General features: G+C 43.0%; 1 long non-coding RNA gene across 13 annotated transcripts in view; it reads left to right on the top strand.

Moving 5' to 3' along the window:
• The window catches only part of LOC102164252 (uncharacterized), a 234,037-nt gene that overhangs the window by 157,245 nt on the left and 61,477 nt on the right, over positions 1 to 15,315 (top strand). For 2 of the 13 annotated variants that reach the window (XR_014840282.1, XR_014840295.1), the window contains one exon: positions 4,763 to 4,884. The exons of the other annotated variants lie outside the window; for them this stretch is intronic. This is a non-coding gene — a long non-coding RNA (uncharacterized LOC102164252). The remainder of the gene's footprint in view (positions 1 to 4,762; positions 4,885 to 15,315) is intronic. 13 annotated transcript variants of the gene reach the window in all.

Below are 15,315 nucleotides of genomic sequence, written 5' to 3'. Positions count from 1 at the left end.
GCTCCCAGCTTACTTGTGGAAACAAGGCAAAAACTCAGAAATAGTTAAATCTTAACCCAAGAGTTGAATCACCAGGTGGGGTGGACTGGTGAGAGAGCAGCCCGGGACACAGAGGCTGAGCTGGAGTGTGGGCCCCCACAAGGGGGTGTTCTGGGGGGCGCTGTGGGGGAAATGAAGCTGTTTTCTGAGGCCGTGAGGGGACCAGTCTGAAAGGAAAGAGGAGGAAGGCCTGGACCGGCGGTGCTTGAGTGCTGAACCTGGTGCTTGGAATGTATTTGGAACCACGGGTAGCTTTTGAGCAAGGAAGTGAGTCCACGAACGTGACGTTTCCAGAGCTTCTGCTGAAGACTTTCCTGAGCATTCACACCTGCGCGGTGAATGTGAGACTCACACTCGGGGGAAGCTGGGTGTCCCCACCTAGACGCTCTTCCTGCACCTCCAAGACCGTGAGGGCCTGATTGCTGCTCTCTCAACCTTCATCCCATTTTCTCGGACCTCTTCTCTCCACTCTTTTGTGCCTAAAAGGAATCATGGTCTCATTTGTTCTTTGTGGAGTGTGAGTGACTTGCAGAGTACGGTGCACAAGTGACTTGCCCGGTTTACAGGCTAAGTTATCAGCAGGTCCAGGGTGCTCCTGGACTCACATCCACATTTCCTGAGCCCATGTCCAGGGTACCGACTCCTATGACACAGCTGCTCGGGGGGCCGTGCCCAGTCCCAAGGGTTGGATGCAAAAAGCTGGCGTGAGCTGAAGTCTCTGCCTTGAAGGGCATTTTATGTCATCATAATAGAAGCCATTTTCCCCAAATTTGTCTTCAAAATAGCTGACAGGGATTTAGGAAATAACTCAAGTAAGAAATGGTAGTCAAGGGAATTCCCACTGTGGCTCAGTGGGTTAAGAACCCAACTAGTATCCATGAGGATGTAGGTTCAATCCCTGGCCTCACTCAGTAGGCTAAGGATCCAGCACTGGTTGCTGTGAGCTGTGGTGTAGGTCACAGATGTGGCTTGGATCTGATGTTGCAGGGGCCATTTTGTAGGCCGGTGGCTGCAGCGCTGATTTGACCCCTAGCCTGGGAACCTCCATATGCCATGGGTGCAGCCCTAGAAAGGCAAAAAAAAAAAAAAAAAAAAAAAAAAGAAAGAAAGAAAGAAAAGAAAAATAAATGGCAGTCAAGGCACCCCAGAGAAATTTGCTTCAACCCCTCCCCAACCCCATAAGCTGAGGTCTGGCCATGAACCTCAGTGTAGGACTGATGACCAGGTGCAGGAGCCAAGCAGACGATGGTCCTTGGACCCCCAGAGGGAGCAGCCTGTCCAGTGAGCCTGATGGCAGAGACCAGGGTTTATTGCTGGAAGCAAATGGTTGCCATGGATACAACTGGCTGGGTAGCCTCAGGGCCCCCCTGAATTGACCCAGGAAAAAAAAGCCCATTTCAACCCCTGTGTGGCCCTTTTCGAGCCAGGCCTGGAGACCATCCAAGAAGCTAAATAAGGAGGAAAGCGAGGCTACAACAACCCAATTTGGCAATTAGCCTGCATCGGGCCAGGCAAGATGGATTTTCAACTTCAAGGAAATTGGCAAGAAGAGCAGAGGGAACCCTTACATTTTTCTTTTCCCATTCTGGATCTCTTTCCAGTGAGTAGAAAAATCTATTTTGCAAAATATATGGGCCCAGATAGAACCCAAACCTAAGAGTTTTTGCCATTTGATGTATCATCCCCTTTATTTAAAATGATGAAAGAGAGAAAATGTTTTTCAAAGTGACATCATTTATCTTATGATAATCAATGAAACCCTCATAAACTAATGTATTAAAGAAAACATTTAAGTTCAAACCAAGCAAAGATGCGAGAGGTCTTTGAAGGAATCCCAAGGCTCTGAGGGGCGGCTCAGTGGTCTGCTTGGTTCCCCTTTCTTAGGTCTGTTGCGTTGGGTGTTTAATTTTCTAGACCCTCTTCCCTGCCAGCCGGGGTGGCCGATCACTAATAAACCACAGGTCTGGTTGCTTCTAGCTCTTCCCCTGCTCACACTGTCATAAATACAAGACCCACTTGACACCCTCTGCTTGGGACTGACCTTGATTATTGCCTAGTGACCAGGGGCCAGGACATCTCTGCCAACCTCTCTGGGCTCCCTGCCTTCCAGGGAAGCCGGCCAAGCAGGTTTGATTTCCCTGGAAATCCTTGGCCACTAGAACATGGGGCCTCAGGCAAAAAGCAGTTTCATCCTTTGCCTGCCTTGCTGTTTAAGGCCCATGTTGTTTATTCATGTCCTGTGATTCCCCTGGCAGAGAGGAGGTGTTGGGAACAAGCCTCTGCCTCCCTCCCCCACCTGCGCCCACCAGCCTGCAGGGGAGGCAGCAGGCACAGAGCCTGTCAGGAATCGCTTCTGGGTACTTTTCCATTTTCAACAGTTTCTGACCCAGTTTGGCATGCAAATGCCCCAAGTGCAATGAAAAGCCGCAGTGCCTGTAGGTTTGTCTTCTCCTTAGAGCTAACTGCCTTGTAGTCAGGAATAATAAGGCGTTAAGCAGGGTTTAGCTTTATGTAGAAACAGAGGGGTTGTTACCTTTCTGACTGTGATCTGAGGGCACTGGAAAGCTTCCTGTCACCAAATACTTTACTTATCAAAACCTCTCAGCATCTAAAACTTCACCATGGTGTTTTATGCATAAGGTTATTGCTTGCTTTAAAGTTATCTATCTGTCTATCTGTCTGTCTATCTATCTACTGAAGTCTCTGTTCTTGAGAATTTCTAGGCATCTTGTAAGATGCAAGACTTCTTAAGGACAACACATTGAGTCTGTAGATCCTACGGGTGAATGAGTGGGCAGAAGCTTTTCCCTCTGAGGTCTGGGGCAGTAGAACTTCTTTAATCTCTTCCCTGGACCCTGAGGATAGTAAACGCTTCTGGGACACAGTGGTCGCTTCTGTTAGCTGCTGTTATAATAATGCTCTAACAACATTTCAGGCACCATAGTTAACCCTTTTCATGCACTAACTCATTTAGCTCAGTAGTGTATAAGTTGTATGAAAGTAGGAATTTGTCAGTACTAGAACATAGCCCCTAGGACACAGTAAGAGCGCAAATTTATGTTGAATGAATGAACGATTCTACTCAGCAATCTTGTATTGTTACCATAAATATCTTCATTTTAGAGAGAAGCCAGTTGTCCTTTAGGAAGATTAAGTAATGTTTCCAAAATCTCCCAGCGTGTTTGTTGGGATTTGCTGAGATTTGCGACCCCAAATCAGTGCTGTAACTACTAGTCCTCAGAGTGACTGAATGGTAGAGAACTTGTGGAGGATCTCTGGGGAGGTGGGGGGGTGAGACTAAAGTGGCCGTCATTTCTCCATCTCACCAAGTCCACACCAAGGGAATCAGAACGTTGCTCTAGTCCCATGTCATTCCTCTTGCATGTTCCTTTTGCTTCAAGTTGACTTTATGGATCAGAAGTAGATCAACCTGATGATAGAGTCAAGATTGAAGTTCTAGCCCCAAATGCTTGTCACGTGATGACCTACAGACTGACATACTATGGCCATCCCAACCCTAAAGGTGATGACACAACTACCAGCAGAAACCAATGGAACTTCCAGGGAAATGTTTTCTTCTGTCTTGAAGGAGCCAGTCTTCTTTAAGAGAAGACATGTGCTACATCTCTGGGGGGAAAACATGGTTCCTTGATCCATAAAACAGCATATCATCCTCCATACTTAAAATTACACTTGCCAATGTGGGAAGAAGGACAGTGGGAGGAAACTCCCCAAAACTCTCCACAGTGAAACCCTTCAGGACTGTTTATTTATTCACTAGTTTGTCAGCAGGTACTGGTTCTTATCTTAAACTACATAAATACCTCCCTCGTAGCTCCTATTATAATGAGCATACAGTGGAGGATTGAGACCCATATATGAATATAGGAACTAATTTAATTTTTAAAATGCCTTGAGGGTCCTCAAAATAAATGTTGCAAAAAAAAAAAATAAGACCTCTAAAAATCTGTATCTTATTCTCTTATTCTTTGTCTCTCTGGGCTTATACAAGGACTAGCACATAGTAGGTGCACAAGTAAATTTTGCTGAAGAAAATGGATGAATTCTTTGGTTTAATGTTGACCCCAAGCACTCCTGTTCTTATGGCACTGATGGTGGAGATGGTGGTGAGGTTAGGATGCATAGTAGAACCCTTTGCTAGAAAAGGAAGCTGGATTAATCCAAACTCTTACTTTTATCCTACCCCTAAAGGCATGACTTGCCTCATTCCATTGGAATGCGCTCAGCTTCTTCTTAGTCCAGCTGGCTTTTACCCTGTATGAGTATCTCCCAATATTGTCAGATCCTTCAACTTTTTTTTTTTTTTTTTTTTTTTTTTTTTTGTCTTTTTGCCATTTCTTGGGCTGCTCCCGCAGCATATGGAGGTTCCCAGGCTAGGGGTCGAATCGGAGCTGTAGGCGCTGGCCTACACCAGAGCCATAGCAACGCAGGATCCAAGCCACATCTGCAACCTACAGCACAGCTCACAGCAATGCCGGATCCTTAACCCACTGAGCAAGGCCAGGGATCGAACCCGCAACCTCATGGTTCCTAGTCAGATTCATTAACCACTGAGCCATGACGGGAACTCCAGATCCTTCAACTTTTTAAAGAGAAATTTAACATCTGTGTTTGTATGTGAAACATATCCATTTTTATATGTTCACAGCTGCAGCAGGCACTGTAATTGTCCCTAAAAAAATATTTTTTCTTGCTCTTACAGAGTGAGACAGTTTTTAGGTGAGAAACACAACCACTGAGAATAAAGACTATATCTCCCAGCCTCCTCTGCAGCTAAGGATTGCCACGTGACTAAAACGTGGCCAAGAGAATGAAGTGGAAACAGTGAGTATACATGGCCAAGCCTTGCCCTTAAAGGGCAGGGTGTGCCCTTGCCTTCCCCTCCCCAGCATTCCTACTGGCAGGATACAGACATACTGGTGACCATTTGGACTTATGTGGACAAACTATAAACCCTGGGAATGACATATCAATAAGACAGCAGAATTCTGGGGCCCTGGATCCATCTAGATTTGATGTGATGTAGAAATAACATTTCCATCTTATTTGGGGTGTGTTAATTTGGGGTGGCCTTGTAACTAGTTAATATAGTAACTCATTCCATTGTTTAAAATGCTCTGCAGGTCAGAAAAGCAGGTTTGTTTTAAGACACATGTCACTGTGTTTAAGACACATGCACTGTGTCGCACTGATTACCCTCCCCTCTGCGACAATTCTGTGAACTGATGGTTTGAAGAGAAGTCTCGGTATCCACTCTTGGGAACTAATGTTTTCCAGGCAAAACCTGGAAGAGAGGTTAGGAAGTTGGTCTCTCTCTGACCCTGCTGCCCGCCCCACAGAATGATGTGATTCATGTGGCCAGTAGCTGAAGGAATTGGTTGAGAGCCACATATATGGGCTCCTCTAAATCAACCCAGATGTTTGGGGTGTGATTTCTTCTAGTTCTTCTCCTTCCCCTTTCCTTTCTTCTCCTTCTTCCCTTCCTCCTCCTCCTTTTCCTCCTTCTCTTTCTCTTCCTTCTTATCAAGAGTCCATGGAAGGGCCTGTATCTCTGAGAAGCTGGCTGTGGGATGGTGGGGAGATTGGGAGTGGGGAGACCCTGGGAGCAGGTGGTTTTTTCCTTCTCCTCCGGGCCAGGAGTTTTCTCCGTAGGAGGATCATGAAGAATCTCCTACTCTAGAAAACAAGTATCTTGAGACAGTTTCTCATCTGTAAAGGGAGGATTGGGTTTACATGTCCCTCTGCTGAGCATGACAGTAACAAGGATGGACAAGGATGGGGTCTGTTTGGGAACTCAGGGTGATGGTGGGGACACAGTAGGAGCAGACTGTGTGGAGTTCAGTCGCCTGGTGCTGATATGTTTGGGTCAGACAGGCACAGCAGAGGCACATCTGGGGCAGAGACTTTAGAGAACAGGAAGTGAGGCTCTGAAGGTCCCTGAGCAGGACCTACTAGTGTACAGACTCTGCCCAGAAAGCATCTGGGGAGGACTGTGCTCACAGGTAGAGGAAGCGCTCTGATCTTGGTCATCTCCAGCTGGTGGTCGGGCCATCATTCCTTCATTCACTCCCAACTTACTGAGTAGCCTCTGTGCTCCAGGGACCATGCTAGGCACTGAGGTTAGAATGATGACATGCTTGGATCATGTCACCGAGAGGTGGCAAGCATAAAAGAAAGGCCAAGAGAATCACAGAGAAGCCTGCTCTGACCTTGCTGCTGCAGAAGCAATTCCTGCAGTTCTGAACCTTCCAATTTCATTTATTTGAACCCGCTGATGTTAGTATAGGCCCTGTTTTCAAGGAGTCTTATGTGGACAAATGACATATGAGTGGATAAAGATATCAAAGAACAATGTTTAGGGTGGGCAGGGGACACAGAACAAGGGCGCTGTGCTGGACATTTCCAGAACTACTTTCTGTCCTTGTTCCCCTGCTCTGGTCCTGGGAGGTGGACCTGGGAAGTCTGCATTCAAGGGCTTCCTTGTCCTCTGGCTTCTGGCTGGGCTGAGCCAACAAAAGTCTCTGCCAGGAGATCAAAGGCTGAGATGAGAGCCAAGTCGATATCGGGGTATTTACTTCCTCCACCCCGACTTCCTCCGTGAATGGGCCACCCTGGGGAGTGGGTGAGTCCTCTGAACAAAGGCAACAGCTTTCATGGGCAGCCCTCTCTCATAGCTACACTTGCCATTTTTTCCAAGTTCTAGACCTGTTTCCTCCTCTAGACCTAGGGATGGAACCTCTCTCTGCTGTTTTAGCCCCTCAGCTGCTGTCCCTTAACCCTCTCCATCCTTTGTAAGAGTCCCTACATCAAACTTTCCCCCAGGTACCCTGATCGAATGTGCCATCTACTTCCTCTGGGCCTGACCATGCTGGTCCCTGAAGCACACTCAGCCGCATCATGGCGCTGGGCAGATCTCTGAAATCGCACTGGTGCATATGAAATAGATGCTCTTACATTACTATCATCCTTGGTCCTCATAAGAATCTGGTGATAAAAGCAGAAGGGAAACTGAGGACTAGAAGATGACAGGTTGCAGAAGCTCACGCAGCTAGTGAGCGTCGGGGCTGGCAGCTTCGACCCGGAATGGCAGCCCCTGCACCAGAAGGAGGGTGGCTTTCCTCTGTCTCAGAGCCCTCTCTGCTGCAGGGACCCGGCCGCACCGCCTCCCTGAGCTTCCATTGTACGTGGTGCACCCTCGACTCCCCCCACTGCTCTGCAGAATGGGAAACACTGTCCCCAGCCAGCACCAGCCCTTTGTTCCACACTAACGAAGCATGTTCTGTCGGGAGCTGGGGGTTCCACTTCGATTTTCAGGATCTACAAATAACCCTCTACAGCACATTGTTTGCTCGAAATTACCCAGAGTTCAGCTCTTCCGCGCTCATTCTGCGCTGCGGAAAGAAGCCACAGCAACAATCAATGCGTTTTCCATGGCCTCTGACTGTCCACTAGCTCTTATTTTGCTGGCTTTATTTTGCTTATGCAGTCCCAGCTGTGATTATCAATACGTGCATTCAAAGCGCTTCTGGCTCTGATTGTAGCAATAGTAATAAGATTTTTTTTGCGGGGGTAGGGGGTGTCGATCTACCAGTCTCTGCAAGGCTACAATTTCTGGACTGAGGGAGGGTAAATGAGGGAGCAGAAAGCAGGAAAAGAGGAAGGGAGAGAAAGCGGAGAGAGCTAGCGGTGAGGGGAGCTTCAGGAGGAGGGAGGAGAGAAAGGAAGGGAAGGCAGAGGAGACTCAGTACCAGCAAGGCAGTGCCCCTCTCCATTGCAACCCACCTTGAGTCCTAACACATCCGTGTTTGAGCTTAGGCTCTCAGCATTCACAGACCAAACCCCTCTATCCAGTTGTTCCTTGTCACCCCTTCAATCCTTTAAATACAAGTGGATAAAACCAGCAGGATAAATTAACTTGTTCAAGCAATTACCACGGCTTTATGATAATGCAGTACAAGGGGCTTACTCATTGGGTCTGGAGGAGAGAAAATGAACTTCTGAATCCATCACATTGCCTTTAAAAGTCTTAGAGCAAAAAAGGAAATATTTTCCTGGTCAAGTGGGGTTAGGGGTGAGGATGGTGCAACCAACTGATTTGCAGTTCCCAAGCTAGTCAGAAATTTCATGTCTAATCTTCAGTTAAACCCAGGTTTCTTTAGCAAATATCTTCCCATTGAAATTATGCAAATGTTCTTATTCATCTCTCTTATAACTCACTTAACTGCTTAGATTTAGGATTCTCTTGGATATTCAAAACTGGTCAATAGTTTGTCTAGGACACTACGTGAGCCTAAAAATGTCTTACGGTGTGTGAGTGAGTGCTGTGTATATGTGCGTGAATATTGCTGGGAGCAGTTATGTGAGTTAGACATGGCCATCAGAAACATGCAGAATTCAATCAGTTATTATATTAATATCCATACAAGTTGCATAGCCCAAACAGAGAGGAAGAATAAAAAATAAATCAGAATGGAATGGAGTGGCAAATAGATTATTGAACCCAGTAGAATATGTGGTTACCTGAGGAGAGGTTATAGATACTGCGTGACTTAAAAATTAGCTAAAATCTTAACCCGGGGAAACGAGGGCCACATGACCACTCTGTTCTTGGAGTTTTGAAGACCAGGAGTGGTGACTGCAAACATGGCTTTAGTCTGGATGCTGGAGTTGCAGATAAGAATCTGGTCAAATTCTGGTTAACACTCTTGATCATTTAAGAAAACTCAGTTGTAGAGACGGTGGGGCGGGGGGAGAAAAGGAGAAGCCTGGGAAAGTAACCTTCAGATTTGTTTAGGACAAAATTGTTTTCCTAGAGTGCAAACATGTTTTAACATTGAAGTCTTTAAAATTAAAAATATGAACATCTAAGCGTTCTCTTGTGGTGCAGCAGTTAAAGATCTGGCATTGTCAGGGTGGTGGCTTGGGTCGCTGCTGTGGTGGGAATTTAATCCCTGGCCCCAGAACTTTCACATTACCACATGCCATGGGCATGCCCCCCACCTCTACCAAATGTGAACATTAAAAAAAATCAAATTTATAACACTGATATTTTCATATTAGGGAATTTTTGGCATATTTGGTATCTTAATTTGGTAATATTGAAGAGAATTTGTCTTCTGTAGAAACAGTTCAGTTTTGTAATCTTGGAACTGAATGATTCATGAGGCTGGTGATCTTAAATGGAAATTTTATAAAAATTAACCTGTAGGCTTAAAACATTTAGGAGAACTTAGGGGTTACCATACTCATAAGTTTAATTTATTAGATTTATAAGAATGTAAGTAGCTGGGAGGTTTTTGTTTATTAAATCAGTCAAATGAGGTGCTTAAAAAGGAAAGAGGACATAGTAAATTTATAACTGTGGTTTAAAATGTTTAAAGGAATTTAATTAACCAAGTTTATAAATGGAAGCCACCATGAATCAAAGTCTCCCTTAAAGTGGTTTTTAAAATGTGTTAGACTTACACATAAAATAATGAGATTTATAATCTAAATGTAAAGCCTAAGTTAGAGGCAGGTTTTTAAATTTGGCTCTTTAAAAAGAAACAGTGGAACATAGTAATTGAGAGCTTGGTTGCTAGAGCCAAGCTGCCAGGGTCTAAAACCAGCACTACCATTGAATTGCTGTGTGATCCAGGGCAAATGAAATCACCTGACTGTGCCTCAGTATCGTCACCTGTAAAATGGGCAAGCTGACACTAATGGCACAATATTAATAGAGCATTAAATAAAATAGATGTAAGCTCTTAAACCAGTCCCCGCTGTATAATAAGAATTCATTAAATGTTAGGATTCATTATTAATAAATTGAAAATCTTCTTTCTGAGTAACTTTTCTGCATACAAAAATCCACCTATGAGAGCATCAGAAACCTTACACAGTGTCCATATGAGGTGCTTCTGACACAGTCCAAAGGAGTCCTTAGAAAAGTGAAAATATTCAGTCAGTTAAGCCTTTCCTCCCTCTTAGTTCTAGGTACTTGGCACTAAGTTGGTTAACTTGCCTGGGCTGGCCAGATATCAGAGGTGTTGGTTCAGGTGGCACCATCTCCAGGTGCGCCTCCAACCCCTGCCTCTGTTTCAAGCGCATCCGTGAGCCTCAGGCACTTCCAATATGAGAACCTCTGCCAGAATCAGAACATTGTGTTAACACTTCATTAGGGCACAGCCATGTCTGGTATCTAATGATTTAAGAGTTGTGTCGTGACCCAAAGGCATGTAGATTTGAGATCCCTTTCTTTTCTTGCATTAAAAAATTATCATATTATGAGGAGTTCCCATTGTGGCGCAGTGGTTAACGAATCCGACTAGGAACCATGAGGTTGCAGGCTCGATCCCTGCCCTTGCTCAGTGGGTTAACGATCCGGCGTTGCCGTGAGCTGTGGTGTAGGTTGCAGATGCGGCTCAGATCCCGAGTTGCTGTGGCTCTGGCGTAAGCTGGCAGCTACAGCTCCGATTCGACCCCTAGCCTGGGAACCTCCATGTGCCGCGGGAGGGGGCCAAGAAATGGCAAAAAAAAAAGGATAAAAAATTGTCGTATTATGAACATTTCCAAATATACTAAAATATTAAAGATGATAAGAGGTTTTGCCTTTTGTAAATGGCAGACAAAAAAATCCAGACTAACCCTCTTACTTAGAGAAGCTGGGCATAACTTGAAACATACCAGTTTGGAGGCACTGGAGGGCTAAGAGAACACTGAAGAATTGTGATGCCAAAGCAGAAGGAAGTCTAGAGAGCTGAGCCTGACACCAAAGTACCTGCTTATTTCAAGAAAGAGGGGCCATGAAGCTGAGTAGAGTATATATGGCAGGGAGATGAAAATCTGGGGGCCTAGCAAGGAAGGGAGATCCTTAAACCCCACCCCATGTTAGAGCTAGGACCCAAAGGGCTAAACCACAGAAGTGAGGCACGACAAATATATACCATTCCTTATAAGGATTGGACACTTAAAGAGGATAAATGAGATGGAGAAACTTGTTACTAGATATTAAGATGTATAAAGCTAGGATAATTAAGACAGTGTGGAATTGGCAGAAAGATAGACAAAGATAGGCCAAGCAACAGGATAGGAAGTTTAGAAACAAACACACATATGCTGACAATGCAACTTTCACAAATACAGACCAGGGGAAAGGATTTTCTAAAAAAAAATATCAAATGCAGGAAACCTTGATGCTAATCAAAACAAACAAACACCCCCCAAAACAAACAAACAAAAAAACCCCCATTCCAGATGGATAATGGACCTAAAGAATACTTCCAGAAGATAATGTAGAAAAACAACTTCATGAATTTACGGTAGGCAGAGATTCCTTAAACAGGATACACAGAGTACTAGACCATAAAACAGAAGATTAATACATTGGAGTACATTAAAATTTAGAAATTCTGCTCATCAAAAGACGGCTTTAATATACAGCAGAAATTGGCTCTAACATTGTAAATCAACTATACATTAATAAAAAATTTTTTTAAAAGACAGCTTTAAGAGTGGCAAAGCAAGCCACTGTTGAAATACATGCAACACTTATAAATGACAAAGGGCTTATACCTAGAAAATGTATAGATATTCTCACTAAATAATAAGAAAATGGCAGATAGTAAAATGGACCAGATACTTGAACAGATACTTCACAAAAGATCATTCTAAATGCTCAATAAACATATAAAAATGGGCTCAAACTCAATAGCCAAGAGGGAATTGCAAAATAAAACCATAACGTAATATACTGTGTACCAACCAGGAAGGCGAAAGTTAAAGACTGATCATACCAAGCATTGAAGAGGATGTGGAACAATGAGACACTCATAGACTGCTGGTTCCACAGCAGGAACCGCTGAAAATATGGACAACCTCTTACCTAACTACAATGCCACTGCTGAACCTAACAAAATGACAGTAATTACTTGTGTAATTTAATATTTGTGACCATTTTAAGGGATTGGTGTGATTTTTTTAAAGAAAATCACCATAGTTCCCATGTATATTTGAGAAACATTTATACTCAGGAGAAGAAATATAAGTGGCCATTAAATCTATGACCATTTCTTCTTTACTAGTTGTCAAAGGAATGTAAATTAAAGTAGCAGTGGGGGTGTCGTTTGCCACCTTCAGATTTGAAGATAGCAAAAAGTGTGGGGAAAAAAAGAATGGTATTTAGTGAGAGCTGCATTGCTAGTGAGATTTATACATAGGAACTTTCCTGGAGAACTTTCTGACAATCCATAACAAAGCCTTGGGAAGGTGTGTATCTTGTAATTCCACTTCTAAAAGTGTAACCTGAGGAAAAGACCAAACTGTGGAAAGATGGGTGAGGGTGAGCATTAAACCATTGTTAAACAGGGTAAGTTCCAAATATTTGGATTTTAAAAATCTAGATATCCCGATTATTGTATTGAGTATTGAGTGTATTAAGTATATTGAATGTATTGAGTATATTTTTATTATCATGGAGCTGGTTACAATATAATTAAATGAAAAGGATTATAATACAACTTGTTATAATTCATTTTTGTCACATATATCTGTGTGTGTGTGCATGTGATGTGGTTGTGTGTTTAAATTTTAAAGATACTCCAAAACGCATATGGTATTTTCTGCTTGATGGTCAGAATAAAAGTGATTCCAATTCTTTTTCTCTTTGCTTGTGTGTATGTCATATTGTTCTATAATTATGTTTTTCATAATAAAAATATTTTCATGAAAACCCCTTGCAGATATATAAGTCAGTAACAATAACTAACATTTTCTTAGCACTTACAGCATGCCAGGCACTACAACTATGAAGCTATTGGATCTTATAACAAACTTATGAAGTAAATACTGTTATTGTTCCCATTTTACAAATGGGAAAACAGGACAGCTTTGTGGTAGACATGTAAGGTTCTCAAGTATTTGCTCCTCCTCCCTGCCTTATTGAAGCCTGGTTTGGCTGTGTGATTTGCTTGTGCGAGTAAATATGATAGGAGTGATGTAAACCATTTTGGACTAGAATCTTTGAGTTATTACGTGATTCTGCCATCTCCCTTTCCATTTTGCTGCAAGGGTAGCATGTCACGGACAGAGGTATGTTCCTTAGCTTAGGTACCAGTGGCAAGAGCTGGGATAGTGAATGAGAAGTAAAACTTTTTCGTTTGCTTGTTTATGCTCCTGAGACTGGGGATTGTTTGTTACTGTAGCATAACTTAGTCTAGGTTGACTGACACAAAAGAGGTCAAGTAAGTTGCCAGTCACCCAACTAGTAAGTATATAAAGTGGAATTCAAACCTAGTCGGCCTTGGACCAAAATCTATCCTATTTATTTAGTCTACTAAATAAATATTTAGTTGTACTTATTGTTCTTATGGTTTGGGGGACCCTTGCTATATAATCCTATAGCTTCCGGGTTCACTTTATTAAATTTATCTTTAGTATTTTTACCCAAAGCAGCATGTAGAAGCAATCTCAACCACAGAGTATCTCTCCATTCTTGAACTTCAAATTTTGGCAGTGGACTAGAACTTCCAAATAGCTACTGAATTTTAGAAGACTCCCCATGAACTCTGAGACCTAACATATAATCGTCTCTCTTGGTTTTTGTGTGTGTGTGTGGTTTTTTTTTGTTTGTTTTTTTTTTGGGGTTTTTTTTTTCTCCATTAGTTTCGAGAGTCTGTGCATTTGCTTAGACTCTGTACAAGTTTAAAATTACTTAGAAAACTGGAAACTCTTTGCATGAGATGGGCATGGAGAAGATGGTAAAGAAGAGTGGTAATTAAAGACTTGGGCAGGAAGAAAGAGGAAGAAATTTTAACTTTGGGATTAGATGTAAAATTATTCAGGATACTAACCCAGCTCAGTGGAGGCACCTAATGCAACTTTTTAGAACAAACCCTTCTAATTGCTGAATTCAACCAGAGTCCACCAAGGAGATAAACACTAAAATACGTGAATGAACAAAAAACAAGAGAGACAGTTAGATGACCTCCCCAAACTCCACTTTCTTTACCAGCGTGTCACTCTGGTTCCATCTTGGCCTCAGATAATCCTGTCTCCTCCATCTCTGCTCTTAAAAAATCACCATGAATTTTTTAAATAATATAGTTCACCAACAAATTTATTTTTACAGTAACCGTCTTCAAATGTGAAAGACAACTCTACTTAAAATTACAGTGTTATAATGTTAGCAGAGACCTTGGGTATCATCTTAATCAAATACCCCCATTTTAGAGATTATTAAACTGAGGTCTGGAAATCACTGGTGACTTGCCCTGGGTCAAATTTGAGCGACTTAATCATAGACCCCAGATGAGACCTCAGGCCTTGTATTCCAGGGTTCCTCTCCATCTACCATATTGCTTTGCTGGTTCAAGTATACAATGAACAGGGTTTTTAGGGGATGAGTAAAATATTCTGCCTCTAGAAAGAGGAGCTAGTGACACAATAATGTGCATGTACTAAATGCCACTGAATTGTCCACTTTAAAATGGTTAATTTTATATCATGTGAATTTTACCTCAATAAAAAAAATCTTAAAAGAAAAAGAATACAATGAGAATGGATTATGTCAGAGCCCACTATTAATTGTACAGGAATAAATCCCCTTGAACAGTGTTAACCCCCCAAGGCCAGTGTTATTAATTCAGTCCCCCGATATCATGGTGGTCTGCTGTACAGAGCTGGGTAAATAAGGCTCTCTGTGTTGTCTTTCATCTCTCTTCAGTTTTAAGACCAGCACTGTTGTTTCCAGGGTACAGTAATGTCGGGGAATTATATTTAAGCCATCCTTAACTCCTCCAGCCCACATTGATCTTTCTCTTCTCTGAAACTCCAGCACTTACAGCCTGAACCAGATGATTTAGAACTTAATTATGTTCTCTCTTGTGCGTTCTTTAATTGTTTGATGTAGGATAATCTTGTCTTGCAATAAGACTCTAAGAACTTTGAAGTCAGAGATTCTGTCTTATATGTATTTAGTAATGCACTCATGCATGCATTCATGTAGGCATTTAATAAACACTTTCACCACCAATTATGTGCCAGGTGTTGGGGACACAAAGAGTATGACACATCAACTGATAACAAGGAATTCAGGTTCTGTGTATACCCTTAGGGCCTGGGGTGGTGGCACAGGGCACAAGAGCACAGCAGCATTTGGGCTTACAGGTGAGAGACTTCTTTGCTCCGAATTGGAACGAGGGCCCCCATTCCCCCTTGGTCCCTTATCCCAGGGAATGACCACACAGCTCTCAGGCAGGGCAGCAGATGTCCTTTCTA

The sequence above is a fragment of the Sus scrofa genome, chromosome 1 (genome assembly GCF_054392235.1).
Source record: "Sus scrofa isolate SSC_HxYL_T2T_F1_AM1 chromosome 1, Sscrofa_HxYL_maternal_Yorkshire_Landrace_v2.0, whole genome shotgun sequence".
Taxonomy (NCBI): domain Eukaryota; kingdom Metazoa; phylum Chordata; class Mammalia; order Artiodactyla; family Suidae; genus Sus; species Sus scrofa.
Note: the sequence above shows the minus strand (reverse complement) of the source record. Positions and strands in the feature narration are given on the sequence as shown.